At 40.5% G+C, this 5,501-nt stretch overlaps 1 pseudogene; it reads right to left on the bottom strand.

Annotated features, from left to right (window-relative positions):
- The window catches only part of LOC102864975, a 38,017-nt pseudogene continuing 32,516 nt past the window's right edge, over positions 1-5,501 (bottom strand).

Here is a 5,501-nt window from a genome sequence, read left to right as displayed (position 1 = left end):
TCAAGCTGGAGGGGGCAAGATAGGCAGAGGGAGGGTACAGAGAAGAAGACTGCACAGGAAACTGGGCGAGCCCAGAGCTATGCCTGATCTAGCCTAGAGGACCCAGTAAACTATCAATCATGGTGGTAAGTGAAAGAAACTGGACTAAGCATAAAAAGGGAGCATTTGTTGGTCCCTGTCTGGGACCAAAATTCACAGCAATCCTTTATCAGGTTTCTGAGACTGTAGATCCTAACAGAAGTGGCTAACAGATCTTAACAGGGCAGTGGCTGATGGATTTGAACCTTGGGTTCAACCTTTGGGTTAAGTAGCCCAACATGTCACACACTGAGTCATCAGAGCTCCTTCATGTATGGGAAGGATGCAGCATTAAGGGTAAGCCTTCAGGAAGCAGACTCTCAGGGACTAGATAGACCTCTGACTTATCACCATTAATACTCATTTCCCCCACCTATGTGATTTCAGCTCAGTTTCATTCCTTTCAACAGCATGTGATGGGGAAAACAGTTATTTACAGACACAGATTCATCCTTTCAGCACCACAACAGCCCAGAGGCAAAGTGACAGCTCCTTAAGTTGTTTTTGTTTTTTTTTTAAAGAAGAAAGAAAAAAACCGAAGGAAGTGCTCCAATTGGCTTGATTGGGGTCATATGACCACTATCACATTGATTTGCCAATGACATTTTTTGATTGGCCAGGTGTAGCGGCATGTGGCCTGGAAGAAGTTATTAAATGTTAGGTTGGACAACATTAAACTGCCATTTTTCTGGGTCAGCAAAAGTAGAATATTAGTAATTTTTTATGGTTCAGCATAAACAGTTACTCAGAAAAGGTGGATGGAAAGTATTGTAGGGAATCTAAAAGCACTAGAAACCCAGTGGAGGAGGAAATGCTGATATTAAGGTGAGACATAGGAGACAGGTGGATATTAGATAGAAGACATTGAGGTGGATGGAAAACAGTGGGATATATTCCAAGTAGAGGGAGCAGCTATATACAGGCTGTCCATGAAGGGTAGGAGTAGGCAGAGGGAAATTTGTCATGGTGCAAATGCTGTATTTGATCAAGCCCAAATCATGTGTCAAGTCAGATAAGGAAGTGGGAGAAGTGGTCATTTCCCAAAAGAAGATTGAGGAGCTGTTACCAGAAGTCGATGCTGGTCAGGGAAAACAAAAATGTATTCACTTAGAAAATCCTTTTCCAAGACCTAAAGCAGAGATTTGTAAGCTTATTTTCTTTGCAATACCACAATTGATAAGGGTCGTATGCCTGAGCTCAGACATGTCCTATATGAGTCAACTTTCTATTATTAAATATTAATTGATCCCTTCTTTGAATTTGGCATTGGGAATACTGAGATGGATTTATGAGAATGCATTTATTTGGCTACAATAAAACAGAAAACCAGCTGAACATGACTAAAGCATTAAAGACATGCAATTATCTAATAAGAAGTCTGTAGTTAGGAGGTTCCAAAGCTTGTAAAAACATCTTATCAATATCACCAAAGACTCAGTTTTTCTACACATTCCTTAAAATGATAGCTTTATATCCTAGGCTTATCACTTTGAGGTCACAAGATAACTGCTATGGCTCCAGATCTCACACTCTCTGTCTGATGAACTAAGTAAGCAGGAAGGAAAGGAACAAGTGGAAAAGGACTTTCTTTGTATGTTGTTGTTACATGCTGTTGAATCACCTGCGATCCATCTCATCTGGGATTTCCTTTACTGCACTGTTCCTCCACCCTTCCGAGCATGATGCCCTTCTCAAAGGACTGGTCCCTCCTGGGCACATGTCCAAAGTATGCGAGATGGAGCTTCAGAATCCTAGCTTCCAAGGAGAAATTTGGTTTCACCCTCTCTGAGATAGAACTTTTTTGTTTTCTTGGTGGTCCATGCTATGTTCAAGACTCTTCTCCAGCACTACAACTCAAAGGCATCAATTCTTCTGTCATCTTTAGTCATTGTCCAGCTCTCTGATGCATAATATGTAATTGTGAAGACCATGGCTCTAGACTGACATTGTTGCTTTTCAGCACTCTAGAAAGGTTCCTGACAGCATATTTTCTCAGTGAAATTAATCTTTTAACATCCTGACTGCTGATGCTAAGAGTGCCAAGCAAGCTATAATTGTTAACAATCTCAATGTCTTCCCCGTGTTGCCAATTGGCCCAATGGCGAGAATCTTTATCTTCTTGATGTTGAGCTTCAACCCATTTTGAAGACTACAGTCCTTGACCTTCTGCATCAAGCACTTCAGGTACTTCTCAGTTTTAGCAAGCAAAGTTGTGTCGTCTGCATAACGTAGGTTGTTGACGAGTCTTCCTCCAATCCTGACACCACATTCCTCCTCATAAAGCCCAGCTTTCTGAATGATCTGGTCTGCATAGAAATGGAAAAGGTACAAGATGCATTCCTGACACATTCCTTTCCTGATTTTGAACCATGCAGTGTTTTCCTGCTCTGTTTTGAGGACTGATTCCAGGTCCTAGTTTCACATAAGCACAAAAAAGTGTTCTGGGATTCCTATTCTCCTCAAAGTTAGCCATAATTTGTTGTGATCTAGTCAATTGCCTTTGCATAGTCAATGAAACATAGATAGACATACCTCTGGTACTCTTTGCTTTCTGCCTAGACCCATCTGACACTGGTGATAATGTCTCTAGTGCCATGACTTCTTCTAAACCCACCTCATATTTTTGGTAGTTCTCTGTCAATACACTCTTTTTTAAATTAATTTAGTTTGTTTCTTTTTCATTCCAATGAACATCTACAGAGATTTTTGGAATTCCATTCATTCATTGTTGCACCCTTCTCCCCGCACCAACCCCTCCCCCCGGTTTGCTCCTCTCCTTGAAAAGCAAAAGAAAAACTCCCTCATTGGTACACAATCCCCCCCCCGCACCTCCCCAAACCCCACCCCCTACCCTCAAATATAATCCACTCTGCAACCCTCATTGCATACTCCTACGATAAAAATAATGCCCTAAAAATATAATACTTTTAGACTATTCTCTCCCCATAAACTTCAATGCCGTAAACATATTTCATCCAGTTTTTCTCAGTCTTACCCCCACCCCAATGCCAGCCTCATTCTACAACAGTGGCACCATATAGCATTTGTCCCTTTGTGACTGAGATACCTCACTTAGCATAATGTCCTCCAAGGTCACCCATTTTGTCAATACACTCTTCCATTAGTTTCTGAATAATCTTCAGCAGGATTTTGATAGCATATGATATTAGTGGTATTGTTCGATAATTTCCACACTCTGTTGGGTCACCTTTTTTTTTTTAATTGTGATTTTTTTTTAAACTGGAAAACAAATATAAAATTTGGAATGGATTTGAAGCAAATTGTGCCATAAGCAGAATTTTCTTTTAAGTGACTAAAAAAGGTTTAGAGAGTAAGTAAGCAAGTAACAATAAAAGAAAATGTTTCTGGTACAGGACCAGAAATACAAAAAAATAGTGTGTGAGTATCTGGATAATACACTCGTTTTGCAATACTGAAACTTTTAAGTACATATTGTTGACATAGTCCATGCAGAGTTAACAACTCCACACTTCAACAATAGCATACTGACAGTTCCTAAAGAAAACTACTTAAAAACAAAAAAACGGCATAAGCCAGATGTTCCCTCATTGACCAACTCCAAGTTTAGATGTGCAGAAGGGCTTAGATATATCCAGAGTAAGCCACATGTAACATGTTACTTGATCAGTTTTCTAAAATATGGTGTCAGGACAATGGCAGTAAGATAAGAGAAGAAAACGAGGAATGAAGTCCTAATTACTATACATGCATTTTCTTTGACAGTAGGGGGAAACCTTTTACAGATAAATTACAAACAAAGAAAAGGCAAATAAACAATTTTATACAAGAAATTTAACACATTCTGTAAAATTTCTTCACTTTGCTGCCATCATTTGTACACACTCTTCATAGTTTACTTGACCATCACTGTCAATATCTGCTTCCCTGATCATTTCATCAACATCTTCATCTGTTAGCTTCTCTCCTAGGTTTGTCATCAAATGATGAAATTCTGCTGCACTAATATAGCCATTGCCATCTTTATCAAAGACACGGAATGCTTCTCTAATTTCTTCTTCACTATCTGTATCTTTATTTTTTTCTTGCCATCATTGTCAGAAATTCTGGGAAGTCAATTGTGCCATTACCATCAGCATCTACTTCATTAATCATGTCCTGTAATTCTGCTTCTGTGGGATTCTGCCCAAGAAACCTCATTACAGTTCCCAATTCCTTTGTTGTTATAGTTCCATCACCATCCTTGTCAAACAGTGAAAAGGCTTCTTTGACATCTGCAATCTGCTCTTCAGTCAGTTGGTCAGCCATGCTGCAAGCACTCCTGCTCTCTGACACGACTGCACGAACACTCAGCTCCCTCGCTCCACTCGGACTAATTCTCTGGGTCACATTTTTTTTGAATGAGAATAAAATATCGATCTCTTCCAGTCAGTTGTCCTCCGGATTTCTTGGCACAACCTGGTAAACACATCAAGGGAAGCATCTGTTTGTTGAATATGTCCATTGGTATTCCACCAGTTCCTGAGGCATTACTTTTTGCCAAGTCCTTCAGAGCAGTCTGACTTTCCTCTTTCATCACCATTGCCTTTTGATCATATGTTGTTTCAGGAAATTCTTCTGTGTCAGTCAATTATTTTCTTCTTTTTTTTTTTATAGCCAATTCTTTTTGATACAGTGACTCTGTATACTCCTTCCATCTTCTTTTAATGATTCTTGAATCATCCAATATTCTGCCCATAGCATCCTTAAGAATTGCAAGTCATGGTATGAATTTGTTCTTTAGTTCCTTTAGCTTCAGAAATACTGAGCGAGTTGTTGTTGTGGTTATGTGCCGTTGAGTCACTTGAGACTCATAGTGACCCTATGTTCAACAGTCCTAAACCCTGCTCTATCCTGTGCCAATCGCACTGCCTCTGACACCCCCATCCTGATTACCCAAGTCACTAATCAACCCACCTCATAGAGGGTCTTCCCCTCCTGTGCTGTCCCTCCACCCTCCCAAGCATGATGTCCCTCTTCAAAGACCTGTCCCTCCTTACATGTCCAAAATATGTCAGACGAAGCCCCAGAATCCTTGCCTCCAAGGAGTTGCTTGGTTTAACCCTCTCTAGGATGAATCTGTTTGTTTTCTTGGCAGTCCGTGGTACATTCAGTACTCCTCTCCAGCACCACAGCTCAAAGCCATCAATTCTCCTTCTATCCTCTCTAGTCATTGTCCAACTCTCTGATGCATAACAAGTAATTGCAAAGACCATGGCCTGTATCAGAAGCACCCTAGTCTCCAGAGACACACTGTTGCTCTTGAGTACTTTAGAGAGGTCCCTAACAGCAGACTTTCCCATTGCAATGTTTTTTGATTTCCTGGCTGCTGGCGCCAAGAGTGTTGACCGTGGAGCTGAGCAAACTGAAGCTGTGAACAATCTCAATCTCTTTGCCATCAATCC

Source organism: Elephantulus edwardii, unplaced genomic scaffold (genome assembly GCF_000299155.1).
Source record: "Elephantulus edwardii isolate Elephantulus edwardi_28Jun2011 unplaced genomic scaffold, EleEdw1.0 scaffold00308, whole genome shotgun sequence".
Classification (NCBI taxonomy): domain Eukaryota; kingdom Metazoa; phylum Chordata; class Mammalia; order Macroscelidea; family Macroscelididae; genus Elephantulus; species Elephantulus edwardii.
Note: the sequence above shows the minus strand (reverse complement) of the source record. Positions and strands in the feature narration are given on the sequence as shown.